At 41.9% G+C, this 16440-nt stretch overlaps 1 protein-coding gene across 4 annotated transcripts in view; it reads right to left on the bottom strand.

Moving 5' to 3' along the window:
* The window catches only part of chrm3a (cholinergic receptor, muscarinic 3a), an 86747-nt gene that overhangs the window by 13257 nt on the left and 57050 nt on the right, over positions 1–16440 (bottom strand). For 3 of the 4 annotated variants that reach the window (XM_086045875.1, XM_086045874.1, XM_086045873.1), the window contains exon 3: positions 6–187. The exons of the other annotated variant lie outside the window; for it this stretch is intronic. The gene's annotated coding sequence lies outside the window, so the exon portion shown is untranslated. The remainder of the gene's footprint in view (positions 1–5; positions 188–16440) is intronic. 4 annotated transcript variants of the gene reach the window in all.

Raw genomic sequence — 16440 nt, forward strand, 5'->3', positions numbered from 1 at the left:
CTAACCTTGTTTATTCTCCTTTATGATCCCGGGCAGCCAGGAGTTGCTCTTTTATTGAGGTGACTCGCTGCTGCCGCCGCAATCCAGATTAGTGGAGCAGAGAGGCTTCTCGCTCTGGCACCGACGGCTCCAGGAACAGACGGCGGCTTGACGGGGGCTGGCTGCGCTAGCGAAACAATGCGGGGAACTGCAATCATAAGAATATTCATGAGAGTGAGAGGTTAAGCCGGTGCCAGGGATGTCCGCGAGTGGAATCCCACCAAAAGCAGTTCGCCGAAAAGACCGTTTGCGGAAAAAAAAAAAAAAGTCAGATGCATTACATGAGTAATTTAGACATCACCGTGTAATTCAGGTTCAGATCAAAAACACATTTCCGGTGTGTGATTGCAAAAAGTGACCTAATTTAAGCATGCTGTGATAATCAGGTTCATTTTGAGTTTTAAATGGCGGCAAATCATATTAACTTTCTTATTAAATTATAACTCTGAAGAAAAAAAAAAAAGATCAGACTGAAAACCAAAACAAAAAGTTTTGAAATGATCAGCCGTATTGGCCGATGTTTAACGATTGTTTTAACCTTCTTCTACTCTAAAGATTACACCAGCTGTACACAAGTAACACCTGTCTCATTATAAATTTCATAGAATTCTATACCATAACCTTGCATCCAACGACAACGATATTTTGATTGGGACGTTTTCCTGCCAATGTATATTTGTTATTTTACTGTATTTATTTACTTTTAGTTCATGTTATTGTGTGTTTGTGCAAAATCTGTATTTTATGAACAAATGGGAAAAAGATAAAAGAAAATTGCCATTAATTGCATGCAATCTTAAGGGAAATTGCTATACTGTATAGGGATCCATATGGGACCAAAAAGGACATTATTGTTTTTAACAATATATTTACAGTTGACCCCCGATATTCCTGGGGAATAGCGACCCATCTGCCGAGAAAATAGCGAAAATCCACGTATAACTGATGGTAATTGAAATATGTTTTTTTTTTTTTTTAATTTATGAACTATATATATTTTTGAATTAATCAGTTAATTAATCGGCGAACTGTATTTTCTTTCTGCCAAATATCTGCACTGGTCTCAAAAAATCCATATTGCCCGGGTCCTATTACCGGTATACATACACGCAGAGTATCCAGCTTTTAGGTGAAATTTCAGTTTGAACCTAAAATGCACTACAACCTTAACAGGCAAACTCTATTTGACCTTCTCTCAACTTCTGAATGCACTAAATATTCAACTGTTAAATGTTCTCAATACTTTCCGCAGCGGATTTGGAGGTGAACAGCAAAATTCACAACAAGTGCTTGATCCATACATGGACCAATCCTTCCAACTTGTATTTAAACAGTCCTCTTTATAATGCTTTTCATATTTTGGCATCATGAGACCACAAGACAACATCCAACAATCGATCAAATAATACCTTTCCCTTCCGGGGTTTCAAACGGGTGCTTCAAGTGTCACAGCTGGTGGCAACAGAAAATGAGATGCCGCAACAGGAGAGGCAAATCAGGCAATTGCGAAGGGCGCCTAAGCGAAATGGGATCCCGAGCGATGGCTGGCCCACGTCGATGACAAAACCGCTTCGACACCGTAACGACAGCATGTTGGGAATCCCCCGCATCGGACTTCTTACTTACTGCAGCAGGCCGGTGGCTTGTATTGTGTATTATAATCTTGGTCCATATGGAGACACAATGGAAACCCGTAGACATAATGACAAAAATTTCGGAAATCTCCTTTATGGGGTCCTCAATTAGCAGGCTTGTGTTTTTAAGCCGGTTGTGTTTAAGTCAATTTATGTGTATTTATATTTGTGATACAAATTTGGGGTGCTCCTCGAACCTTCTTGCCTGTGCGACTTGGACTTAAACTAGCAGGTGAGAAGAGAAATATAAACGCGGATGTGTTTTGAGCAGCGCACACATCCTCACCTCGGCGGTGGGTCTCGGCTTCTGACAGCCAGAGCAACAAGCGGCTGGAACTCTTTCGACATGGCACTCCACTACATTGAGACGCTCCTGTGCAATGTGTGCGTCACAGGAGGAGAAATATCGAGCGCGTGGAAGAAAAATGGGGACGTGTCAAACCGAAAGGCTTGAAGATGCCTGTGCCTCCAGCGCTGCCTTCTTTTGTCCTTCCTCTTACAGTAAATCTGCAATTGGATGAGGGCCAGCGCATACCTGGCGTCCGCTTCAAAAACAAAAGTGGCTGCATTATAAATTAGGCTGCAGTTTCTTTTACGGTCACACGTCACCGTGGAACGCCGTTGGCCGCCCGACGCCTCAATCCAAACTTTGAAATACCAACCTGCCAGCCTCGGTGCTTTGTTTTGGCGTGAGGGCTAATTCCGCCGCGTGACCCTTTGCGCCTGGCGGTTTGGGGCCTTCGGGGTGAACACGCGTCTGCCTGCGCAGATGCTACACACATGTGGGTAGCGGGGCAATGGGCGATGAATCCTTAAAAGGAAGTGCAAACATGCGCCTATCGGAGGCACACTGGAGAGGCGAGGGGAGGGAAGGAGGGAGTGGGGGGGGGGGGGGGGGGGCGAGTGCACACACAGAGTGTAAACATGCTTGAGCATGAGGAGAGGGCTCTTGAAATAAGATGCGAGGGTTCACACAAACAAATAATCGGGCTAAAATTGAGGATCCCCCAGCAAAGGCCTGATTTATGGATGTCTAAAACTGGGGGGTCTCAAACGTTTGGGGTAAAGGGACTATAGATATATTTTTCCAAGGACCCCCTACTAATGCCAATTAAGAGGCACTTTAAACTTTGAAAAAAAGGGGTTCTTTCTTAAAGGAAACCAAGGCATTCTGACAAAATATTGCATTTGTGGAATATGAGTTAATCCACCCGTTTTTAGCCATCTCAGAGGGCGGCCATTTTGTCACTTCTGTCGACTGAAAATGACATCGCAACTGCTCAGGGCTCAGGTAACGACCAATCACGGCTCAGCTTCAGAAAACAGGTCCGCGTGACAAAATGGCCGCCCCCTGAGATGGGGTGGATTTTGGTACTTAATTCATATTCCACAAATTATATAAAAAATATTCCCCCCGATGCATATATTGCATTGGCAGGGGGTCCATCCTATTTCAACCAAGAATGTCAGACCCAGGTGTCGTGACTGTACCTGACACCGCCGCCTAAAATAGCTTTTAAATTCGATTCCCCAATTCTCCAGGGGGAAGTCATGGTGGTCGCATCTCATCTCCAAGCAACTCAGGCAGCACCACATGAACACCGCGTTGCCACATTCGCAGCCGCAGGCTAAATTTGCTTTGGCAGTTTCGAAAAAAGAAAAAGATATGTCATTAACGCACACATATCAGTACGGCACTTTTGCAAAAAGGAAGGCCGCGGAACACACACAGTGTGGGCTAAGCCACATCCACTTAAACAGTTGATGAAGTTGCCGATGGATGGATGGGACAGACAGTCTTTTAATCAATACAATAATAAAATAAAATTGCATGTAACATACAGCGTTGCCGTTACTTTACTGATTACTTGAAAGTTGCGGAATAATTCATTTGAAAAGTAACTAAGTAAGATTACAAGTTACTTTATTAGTTACATTCGACAGATGCCGACAAGCCTGCTCGCATAAACTTGACAACCAAGTGGCAGTTAGTTTTTTTGTTATCTAATTACCATCATTGTTAACTAGCATACAGTAACAAATTATGACTTTGCACGGCAACTGCAGTCAGTTTCCTAAACTGAGAAAAGTAACGCATTGGAAAGGATTGAGTAAGAAGTTACTTTTTCAGGCGTTACCGGCATCATTGATAATCGGAATATTCGTCTGTGGCTGGCTGCACATAGTGTACAGCACAAAAAGGTGGAGCGAAGCGGCAGCGTCGGCCAGATCGATGACTTCTCACCTGATGCGATCGATACTCAAGGTCCTTGCCAACGCAGCATCTTCAGTGCACTATTTTGGATTGCTGCTTTATTCCTGCTTAGCACCGTGCTATTATTACTTTGCAGCCGCTCTGACCTTCAACTATTAACTGGCTGATACTGAAACCACTGAACGTTCCGCACGTAAAAATGTTCTATTGAGACAGCCCGGCGGAAGTAATGTGAGGTAATGCAACCTTTTATTTTTGTGTAAAACAACAATGACGCTTAATTGTACTTTTTTTTTTCTTGATGGCATGTTTTGGGCCCCGAGGACAAGAACGTATAAAACACCATTAACGAGCACAAGCCTTTCACACAGGTCATTACATTTCCAATTCCCACTAAAATATTATTTCCATAAGCAGAATCAAAGTAATTTTTCGATGCAATCGCTGCCATTAGTGTACTTTTAAACACTCAGGTATTAAAAGCCAATAAGGAGAGATCCATGCATAAATATGCAATACAATTAGCGAGACTGGCCTCCTTCGACTCCATATTCACCAGGTGGCAGCGCTCTGGCGGCCTCACAAAGTTTATAGCCTATAATCATATTTTATATATGATCTGCTGGTTATTTAATGAGGCTTGAATGGTAAAGTAATTGATATTCAGCCAGGGAAGAATGAAGGAAAGAAAAACATCCAGGCCAGCAGGGGGGGATGAAGAGAAAACACGATGAAGACACAATCGGGAAAAATATCAGGACGGCGCTCCATCCGATCACGCCCGAAGGCTACGATAAAGCTCGAGCGGCGCTGGCCTCCAAACGAGCGTAACGATGCAAAAACCACCGAGCTAAATCACCGCCGGGCTAATACGCGGCGTCATAAAAGTGCCAGTATTTACGCGGGCCCCTGACTGATGATCTGTGGCGTGTAATAGTTGCCCTCCGCCGCAACTGGCAGGGACATTAGCGGGACGGAGAGTGATGAGAACACTCGCTGCTAATGTACGCATGTATGTGGCTAATATGAGTGGGAAGGTACAACATCCAAGAAGACGACGTGGGCGGCCACGCCATAGAAATCATTCTCAGAAAAATAAATTGCACCTTCAAATGACTCTCATGATGCAGAAAAAAAAAAAGTCTCTCCCTCTGGTGCGATTAACTTCAGGCTTTGCAAAGTGTTTCCAAACTTCAATTTTGGTCAGGAATTTGAAGCACGGACAAAAAAAAAAAAACTATTCACACGAACACCGACAAATTTACAGTCTTCGGTGTAATTACATGACCATTATTAATTATACATTTTCTGCTTCGAATGTTTTCATAAGTCTGTCATGATGTTGCAGTTCATTTTGTCACATTATTTGTCTGATATCCTACTAAATTATTATGAGAATATGTTAAGCATGGACACACAGGTGTTCTCCTTAACAAAGCTCAAGAAGAAGGACTATGCTGCAGCGCAAGGTCGTACATCAAATCTAATTGTATTCACTGTAATGACAGGAACCATCATTCCAATTTTCTCCCCCTTGAGGGTCCCTGGCTAGCCTCGCTTTTGGGACGTCAACGGCAAGCGAGGAGGCTTGGAGGCCCTTCAGTTTATTTAAACAGCGCTGAGAGCGATTATATTAGTCCAAAGCTGAGGTCAGCGCGTGGAGATAAACAGTGAATATAAGTACCAAGCTCATTCGCGCGGGCCGAGAGCACATTTTGTGGTCGAGAACTTCAAAATATAAAGTAACCTCGGACGGGATCTGCAGCTTTGATGGCTTCATCTCCTATTACTTAACCGACTCGATGAAGGCAGCAAGAAAGTGGAGAGAAAAGGCTTAGATGGAGAAAGACGGACGAGAAACCCTCCCCGGGTGGCCTGGATTTGACTGATATGATTCATATTGTTCTATTATTTAAGTCGTACAAGGCTGTCATCTATGAACAGATATAGTGCGAAAGTATCACAGCATCTCAGCGGATCTCTTGGCTATTTATGCATACTGTTGTAAAAGACCAATGCTGAATGACTGTCACACTTTTATATATGTATTGATACACACTCACACACACGCGCAAACATCGCAACAATGAAAGCTATTAGAACAGCATTTGAATCGACATGTACCTTTAATTTTTTCCCACGTTAAGTCCAAGCGTTTACTCAAGTAAATATCTGTTACAAGCTTCGTATAAAATTGTAGTTGAAAAATGCGATTAATTGCGATCAATTATGGAAAATTATGCGATTAATTAGTTAAAAATTTTAATCGCTTGACAGCACTAATATATATATATATATATATATATATATATATATATATATATATATATATATATATATATATATATATATATATATATATATATATATATATATATATTAAGGGCTGTCAAAGTTAAAGCATTAACTATGGAGATTAATTTAAATTTGATAAAGCACAAAGAAAAAAATTAACTCAATTAACTCAATTTTATTTACTTCCTGTAGCAGCTGCTCACTGTGCAGCCAAATTTAGAGGAGAGTCACTGTCGTAAAGACGGACTTTTACGCAGTTTTACTATGAAAGGTTGCTCGACGGCTCATTGGAGAAATCGAAAATAATTTGCACACTTTGAAAAGCCAAATTCAAATACCATATTAGTTGTACATCTTTGGTGTGTTGTTCAACTGTTGTGTTTTATACAATACAATACAACTATTTTTATAGCGCGTTTCATAACAGCTACAGCTGTGACAAAGCACTTTACATTACAACAACAAAACAGCAATAATATAACAAGTGAAAGCAATAAATGAAAACACAAAATACTATATGTAATAGATACCGGAAAGCAGCAGAAAACCTTCAAAAGAAGCGTATTCAAGGATCAAAGAAAGCTATTAAAACAGTCTTCGAATCAAAATATACTTTGTTTTTTTCCATATTACTTCCACGATTTTACTGAAGTAAATATCGGTTCGGAGCTTTGTAAAAAATTGTAGTTGAAAAATCCGATTGATTGATTGATCGTGATTAATTATGGAAATATTTGCGATTAATTCGTTAAAATATTTTAATCGTTTGACAGCACTAATATATATACATATATACACACACACACACTTTGTACATAATTACCGGTAATCATCATTGGCTGACTCTGTGATCCTCCGCTTTGTGGCCATGAGCAGTAACAGTAGACTCTGTAGTAAACTCTGTGCTTCATTATCTCATTTAATGATCACAACTTAAAGGCGCCCGCGTGGAGTGATACGCTTCTTCCAATGCCAGCCATGTGCACTTTTACAATGACAATCAGATTTATCTGGTTTATACAGCAGAGATCAATAAAAGTTGTGTAAACACACAAAGAGTTTGAACCAGGAAATTAAGGACGAATCCACATCCGGGATGTGAGCGATTAATAGATGAGTGCGAGTCTGCATGGCCATTTTGTTTGTCTAGGTGATGTCATTCGTCGTCCTCGTGCATTGTGGGCAGTCTCCTCTGTCAACAGCAGGCAACTCAAACAACTGATGTTAATCACATGCTTTTTATTGCACGACTGACAGTATTTTCAATGTGGAAACGATTGATCCGCGAGTTAATCACGCATCCGCAATGATATGATTACAGGAGACATATCGAGCTGACTGACTTATTTAGTGGCAGATTCGTCAACCTCTCGGCTCCTGAGCTCCCGTCATGACTTTCATATTTGCTCTCTTGCATCGGGTCGTCGCCACGTTTCGAGTGGCTCAAGGCCCGCAGTATTGTTTCAAATCTTCAAGGGGATCATTTTTTTTCCCCATTCGTAAGACATTTGTGATACCGTCGCCGTTTTAATGAATTCATTGCTTTGTGTGTTTTATTGTCTTGTGAGCAGGTTACCTTGGATTGCTAGCAGGCTGCCTCAGTGAAGGCTGGTGTGAAACACTCATATTCTTGTGTTATTCTTGCAAGTTTCTCACTTTTCTCTCTTGAACAAGACGATTCAAGACAGATCATAATCTACTTTCCATGCATTTTCTCACGTTCACACCATCCGGCCTCCATGCGACAGCACATATGAACCGTGGCTTAAAATAAGAGCTTCAGTGCCACATGCATTTAGAGTATTGTCACTGCAATGGCAACCGGTTTTTCTGCTGTATCACAATCATAAAAATATTTTAAATGCCGATGCTACCACACTTCTACACACTTCGTCTTCTACATTAAAAAAAAAAAAACTTCAAGGTCAAAATAGTATTCCTCCTTAAAAGGTGTCTAGCAGAGATAAAATCAGGTAACGGGATATTAATTAACATCCTGTGACCCGTTCAGAAGGCTAAAAGGGATGTGAGGACATAAGACGGAACACGGACGGACCGAACCTGCGATTATCACGTTCAAGCTCGCTCATCACCATGTTGTTTATCCGTCCAATTAAGTTTGCCACCAAATGACAAAACTCCTCGCCACTTATCTCTTTATATCATCCTCATGTGGATGAAGGTGAAGACGCTACCCCCGAATCCATTCAAGCGAATATTTATTCCATTCGTAGCGTCGGAATGTTTTACGCACTGTCTCACTCGATCATTCAGAGAAAAGCAAAGGACTGGACCTGTTTATTTTACTCATTTGATAGCTTGTGCATTTAATATTAGCGTTACGCGACGGAGACAACTTGACGCGTTAAGAGTCAGTCACAGATGGACATAACGGAGAGAATCCGGTCACTTTTCAAAATTAAATGTTTTTCAGCCTCAGATAATAAATAAATCGGAAGTATTGTACTTTTTTTTTCTCCTGTCTTTCATCTGTGCGGCCCGCCACGGCCCGGTCTAAAGTGGCCTGTGGCCCAGTACCGGTCCGCGGCCCGGTGGTTGGGGACCCCTGTCGTAGACCACAACACTTTCTGGAACAGTCCTTAACTGGTTCATGTCCTATTTAGAAGGCCATAGTTATTTTGTTAAGATTGACAGTTATGAATCTGATTGAGTGGCCATGGCCTGTGGTGTGCCCCTGGGGTCAGTTCTTGGTCCTCTTCTGTTCAACTTGTATATGCTCCCTCTGGGTCAAATAATACAGAACTTGAACATCAATTATCACAGTTATGCTGATGATACACCACTTATGTGTGTGCGTCACCAGATGACTGCAGCCGTGCAGCCGAACAGACTTAATGTGCCAGTGTCTGGAGAAAATAAACACCTGGATGAGAGAGAATTTTCTACCATTAAATGAAGACATAACTGTTGGAGTTATTCTGTTTGGCACTAGAGAGAAGAGTGTTAACATGAGTAAAGATCATGAGACTCAGGATCTGAAAAGCCCTGACCAAGTTTGTAACCTTTGAGTGCTAATAGACTCATATCTGACCGTCAACAGCCACATCAAAACTGTCGCCAAAGCAGCTTTTTACCAACTCAAAAACATCAACAGAATTCAACGTTTAGAAGTTTGCGTTCACAGAAATATTGAACTGGATATTGGTCATTGGTGAGTTTTCTGGCATGTTGAGGCCCCCCAAAAGCAATAAATTCATCGAAAAAATAGTAGTGAAAATATTGACTTCAAAAGGGCCTGGTGCTGAGGCAATAATAATGATGATGTGTGGCTGCCTGTATTTAGAAATTAAAAAATTTTAAATTAAAAAATTAAAAACGTAGTCAACCGTTTCAAAATGGAATCAATATTAACTCTTCTTTTTTCAGTTTTATTTACCTATTTCATTAGCGCGCTTGCCGTTTTCTCAGCAGTTACTGTCTCCTCTCCGAGTTTTAGTTGTCAGTGACGCTCCCGTGTGAAGCGATCCAACAGGCCTGTCAGGTTAATAGCCGTTCACACTTCATTTCAAATCATTTACAGTTCATTGTCACAGGATACTTGCAAATGAGTCGACAGCCGCTCTGCAGCGCGAGCTCCACTTCAGCTTCGCTAAGCGACCTGTTCAAATATGAACTGCGTTCTCCTATTAACCACCCTTTTATTGCAAGAGAGAAGCAGTGTTAACTTTTGCACACTGAAATCTAAAAAAAACCAAAAAACGTTTACAGCAACACAGTGGTTCATTTTCAGCTCCCCCAAATTGTTTGTGTAAAGTTGGACAGGCTTTTTGGACTGCTCAATAAACATCGTTCCGTTTTATGACGTTCCCTGTGCACGTCAGGTGTCAGGGACACAACAAATTGTCTGGCATTTGACAGCTAAAAAACAAATGTTATTTTTTTTCCCCAATCAGGGTTATCAGGGTTATTACACACTGAAGGACAGCCAAACCTTTGAAATTGCTATCCGCAAATTGAAGGTAACAGTACAATGTGAAGGGAAAAGTAAAATTTGGAGTGCAATGCCCACTTAGTTTTCTCCACCAAACTAATTTGATGATGGCGTGGAGATGATGCAATTTGCATGCAATGCATAATCAGGCTTTTGCAAAATGCAGAGAGTCGAGCAGAAACGGCTCGCAGGGAAAAGGTTTGACGTGTTATCTACTTTTATACAGGCCGAATTCAATTCCATCAAGAACATTGTCGTCTTTGGTAATTGGTAATTTGTTTTTGTTTACCTAAACCAAATGGTGACATCGACAGTCATTTCCATAGAGTTAAATCAACAGTCCCTTTTCGACAGACACATTTAAGGTGGCGTGAGACGATGCTCACCGGGCACAGCACCTGCAATACCGAATGAGGTTCAGTACAAAAGATGACTTCACAAAGATCCAAATTTAGATCAGCAGCTTTCATCACTGATACCCACATCCTGTATAAGCCTGTATTTTGTCGCTATCTTTCATGCATTATTCATTGAAAAGTTCAGCAAAATGATATAAAATTCTGGGATCTACACCTTCTGCCAATGGAAACACTGACTCACATAATCATTACCCATGAAACCCATGTTCCTTGTTTGACAACAGCAAGTTATACAAAAAGTACTAAAACACGGAACAGTTCAACATGTGTATTCAAAAGGTCAATTGAAGTTCAACTGTAAAGTTTAGGCTGCAGTATTAGTCCACCCTAAAATTTCGCCCAAATATGCCTAAGAAGCGCCACACACGAACCGACGCAAGTGACATATACATACACATATACATACATATACTGTATATATATATATATATATATATATATATATATATATATATATATATATATATATATATATATATATATATATATATATATATGTGTGTATATATATTAAGATAATATACATACCATAAATATACATACATGTATATATACGTATATATGTATATGTGCATACACACATATAGACACATATACATATATAGAGATCCATATATATATATATATACACATATACACGTATAGATATACATATAGATACATATATACATATACATCCATCCATCCATCCATTATCTGTACCGCTTCTCCTCACAAGGGTCGCGGGGCGTGCTGGAGCCTATCCCAGCTGTCTTTGGGCAATAGGCGGGGGACACCCTGAACTGGTTGCCAGCCAATCGCAGGGCACACAGAGACAAACATCCGCACTCACAATCACACCTAGGGGCAATTTAGAGTATCCAATCAACTTACCATGCATGTTTTTGGAATGTGGGAGGAAACCGGAGTGCCCGGAGAAAACCCACGCAGGCACGGGGAGAACATGCAAACTCCACACAGGGAGGCCGGAGCCGGGATCGAACCCACGACCTCTGAACTGTGAGGCGGACGTGCTTATACATATACACATACATATATACATACACATACATATATACATACACATACATATATACATATATATATATATATATATATATATATATATACATATATACATACATATATATATATGTATATATATATATATACATATATACATACATATATATATACATATATACATACATATATATATATATACATATATATATACATATATACATACACATATACTGTAGATATATCAAACAAGAAGCTGAACAAAAAGGTTCAAATGGGCTGATAAAGACAGAAACCCGACAGGAGAGGTCGCTGAGGCCAACACGGGCGCCTAATGAGCCGTCGGACAATGATGTGAGGTGAAAGCAGGTCAAGGTAAAAAGGAGGCAAAATATAAGCACATTAAAAAAACAAACAGCAGTGGCATCCTCTAATGGAGTCAGGCGATTATGTGGTGCCCGATGCTGTGTTGCGCCACTCTGGGCTAAATGGTGTGTGACGGCCTTGTGTGTCCATCATTGGATCTCTACGGTTAATTAACAGGCAGTTCCACTTCACTACACCACCCCGCCCTCCTCTATGCTCCGACACCAAGTATGAAAAAGTTCAGATCAACACAATTGCATGCAGCGGCGCATTTCCTCTCTATGGGCTGATCCTCCAATTCCACTTCAAAATTATTAATGGAGCGTCCTTGTGGAGATATCGGAATAATAACTCTTATTTAAACAGCAGGTTTTTGGGGGCATCCAACAAAGCTGTCGTTATGAGAAGTCCCTGCTTTGCCTTTCCAATAAAAGGATGTTCCTTTGTTCCCCAAGAAACACAATGGCGGAGATAATACGAATAATATGCCTGCGAGGCTCCCTTTATCGAGTTGCGCACTTTCCATCAAGCCCTTTTATTTATTTTGTATTACAATGGTGACATTCATTGTGCGCGCTGTCATTCAGAGCCACCAGGAAAGGAAATAGAATGAACAGCCCACACACGTTTACACTTGCTGCAGTCATGCTGGGAAATAATCATCTCTTCAAAAAGCTTGTCATTTGCCGAGCTAATTGCACAAGAAGGGAATGATGCTTCATCTTTCGCGGGCTCATTAAGTGGCACAGGTATTCATTTTAGCCTGACTCCTGGGCCGAATGATAATGGATCTGCATCGAAATGTATGATGCCACATTGCTTGACATTACCAAGGCGTTACCGCTCACCCCTGGCGGCAATAATGAGCTTATTTTGAATTTGGGCAATCGCGGACAATTAAAGTGGATGGCTTTTACAAGTAAGAGTGCAGAATTAATATGACAAGTGTGGCCCTTGACAGGAATCATCTGTCCAAATTATGTTTCTGGTTGTCATTTGATGCATTAAATGGCTTTTGTCGTGCTTGGAAACGGTACAGGAGGCCAAATGCGATTAAAACAGCATTAGGAATTAAAGCTGCGAGTAGGGATGAACGGGCCCTTGCTGTCACCAAAGCAGCTTTTTACCGACAAGAATCTATGATTCATCAAACGTGATGGCTTAGCCCAAAAAGCTTCACAATTTACATGTGCTGCTAGCCTTCTTTGTTTGGGATATTACATTCATACACTTGCAAAATGGGGACATTTAGATGCTCCAAAAAGGCAGTTCAATTGTTTACAAAATATGAACAAAATCAATTCCAAGAGAGACCTAAATGTGCACGTTAACGTTAGCCTGAGCGCTAGTGCTAACACACCACAGGAGGTATTCACCAGTTTTGTTGAACAAATAAACAAACCACCCCCAATAGCCAGGCAGTTGATAGCGGCAAGCGTCCACCACAACAAAAACCGCCGGCGGAGCAGAAGTGGCATCTGTAAAGCTGACAGTTGAGTTTAGAAATTATTATATGCTGATGCTTTGCATACGATCCCATTTTTCTGTGCCAATTCATTAAAAACAGCGTGAGGTGCGGAGGTCCATCTTCAGTGCGGAAAGGCTGGGATAACATTTCATGCGAGCGGTGAAAAAATGTTCTCAATGTGGGAGGTGAGACAACACAACACAAGTCGAGTATTTAAAAACCTTCACTCCTCGGCCTAAATGAAATGTGAGGCATTTATACAGCTTAAATTACCCCTTGCAAGTCAGACTTCTGGCGCGCCTGTTATGTATTTTAGAGTCGCCCTCCTCCTCCCACGTCACCAATGGATGCGGCAACTACACAGCCGCGTGCGAGTCGCGTTACGTTCAGGAACAAAACACAAGACGGGCTATTTCTGTCTTATCGGGTCAGGTGTCGGTGACGCCCGCTGCGTTTGTGTCTTTGCTGAGCTGTCGCAGCCAAGCTGAATTTGACGTGGCTCGCTGTCATCGGTTATGCCGCCCAAACAGAAGACCGTGTGGGTGACCAGTGTGGTCACAACAAACCAAATGACGGGGTGCTAACATCCACAAATACGCTCGGTTTTTGTTTGTTCAGTCGCCACCCAAACGACTTTAGGAGCATTGGAACGCAGAGTTTGTGGTGTATTTCCAGAGCTTCATTCGTTAGCGGTCGGCAACGCGCGCGGTCTTCCGATGAATTCGGCGCGTCACGAATAGCGGGTGTCACATTGGCGCGCGGCTAACAACGCAAAGGCATTTGTTTCCACACATGCTGCGACTCATTATCAAAAGCGCAGATGGTTCGCGACTGTTTGGGAATACACTCAATATTAGTCTTTGTCCCCAGTGCAGCTGCGCACAAATCCGCATCCGAACGCGATCTTCACGGGGCCCCAGCTTGACATGGTGAATAGTATTTACCATTCAGCGTTGCATCTTCGGCGCAAGGACAAATTCATTAGCGGCGTGCGCGCCCGCCACCTCCGCCGCCATCGACTTTCGCATTATGTCGTTTAAAAGCAGGCCGCCACGCGACTCGGGGTTTGTGATCTCCGTCGACGCGGAATCCCTGCCGTCTCCGTGCTCTTTGTCTCAGCGAGATGCAGGTGCGGCCGTATAATCGCTTCAATTCATCGAGGCCGAGGCGCCCAGGATTAGAAGAGGTTCCAGCGCCTCGCCTCTTGGCCCAGTCGGCACGGCGAGACAAGAAAAAGTGAGGGAATGGCCCGGCTAAGCATCACAAGCCGTAATCTGGGCCAGACAAGAAATCGAGACAGAAATCTATGGGGTGGTCAGTCGCACGGATTGTTTCACTGGAGTAGGATTGACTTGCATTGTGACACCACATTGGGTTCATGCTTAACTCATATTCCACAAACGCAATATTAATCAGAATGCTGTGTTTCAACTAGCGGTCCTGCTGGGAACATATTCTTGAAAAAAAATATGTTTGGCTTGATTTCCGCTTTAAGTACATTCAGTCCTAATGATGAGGACTTCAAGTACGATGACAGCCTTGTTTCTTAATTGCATTTTCGTCTCATTTTTGCCAATATGTATTTCCCCATTGGTTTCCCAATCTAACAAGCCTAGTCAGGGATATTCTAAGAGGACACTCTAAAAACAGTTGGGTTGAAAATAACACCATTTTGGGTCAATAATGGACCAATCCACAAATTGGGTCAATTTGACCCACCTTCTTGAGTTGTTTCGTACAAAACAGCCCAATTCTTGGGGTTGTTTTGTACAAAACAACCAATTTTTTTTGGTGTTTTTTTCTGCAAAATAACCCAGAAAGTTGGGTCAAATTGACCCAAGTAGTGGATCGGTCCATTTTTGACCCAAAATTGTGTTATTTTTAACCCAACTGTTTTTAGAGTGAACAAACATTTTGAATAGTAAATGTTTGCTATATTAATATGCTGACTATTGGGATAGATCCTCACCAAGGTCAGAACGTTCAAGAAAATACATAAATCATGACGTCCCCTGTGAGGATCTGAAGGCTTGCTGATCACAATCGATATTCATATGTATGTCCTCTCAATCCCCCATTCCCTCCCCCCCAAAATGATCTTAATCCTCCAGGATGCTACGTCCCTCAGTATTGGAAGCTGACCAACAACAAAGTTGCTCATCCTAAAATGCCGATGGAAGGATTTGGGTGCCATCTGGCCGCCGCTGTGAATTTCAAAGTGCATCCATAAGGTTATTCCCGACTAAATAAAACACGGTGAAACAATACCACCCATGTGAAACACCTGAGCAGCAATGTAGGTTCACTTAAGGTTCATATTTGCTGCTTGGTTAACATCTTCAGAGAGCACTCAAGTGCATTTGGCTCTCTGACAAGCATCCCCAGGGCAGAAGGAATCTTTCAGAAAGGGTTTTTCTCCCTCCCGCATTGACGGAATGCAGTGTCATTAATTGCAAAAAGCGGGCGGCATCTTTGCCTGCGCAGTAACTCACAGAGAGAAACGGCCGCGGGCTTTAATGCAGTGCACTAATCACGCAGGCAGTTATCTCACTTGATGGACAAGGTGCAGCCAGCCTTGAATGTTCCGCCGAAATCAACCAGAAAAAAAATAATACATTTGAGGTGAAGCCTCATTAAGTCACTTTGAATAAGAGCTCTATGCTTGACTAATCAATAATAAGCCTCATACTTGGAGGGATAGATTTTGAAGGTACTAAATGGAGACATATTATTAATTATTTTACAAACATCTCCCAGGTGTCTTAACAGACCTTTAGAAGAACTACACACCCTATTTCTTCATTTTGAAATGTTTTTTTTTTTTGATGGGGTATATACCTTTAAGAGGGTGGGGCATGCTGGCGAGCTGTGTGAGGTTGTCAAGTGGGTGTGTAAGTGGCAAGGTGTGAGCTGTGACCAACAGCAGCTTCCGTGTAAGTGTGCTCATGGTCCAAAATAACCCAAACTGTGTCAAAAATGGACCGACGCAAATTTTTAAAAACCTACAAGTTGGGCCAAAGGCTTAAATTAAATCAATTTAATTGCTGCCC

This window comes from Filicampus tigris, chromosome 11 (assembly GCF_054856515.1).
Source record: "Filicampus tigris isolate MCC_2025a chromosome 11, RoL_Ftig_1.0, whole genome shotgun sequence".
NCBI lineage: Eukaryota > Metazoa > Chordata > Actinopteri > Syngnathiformes > Syngnathidae > Filicampus > Filicampus tigris.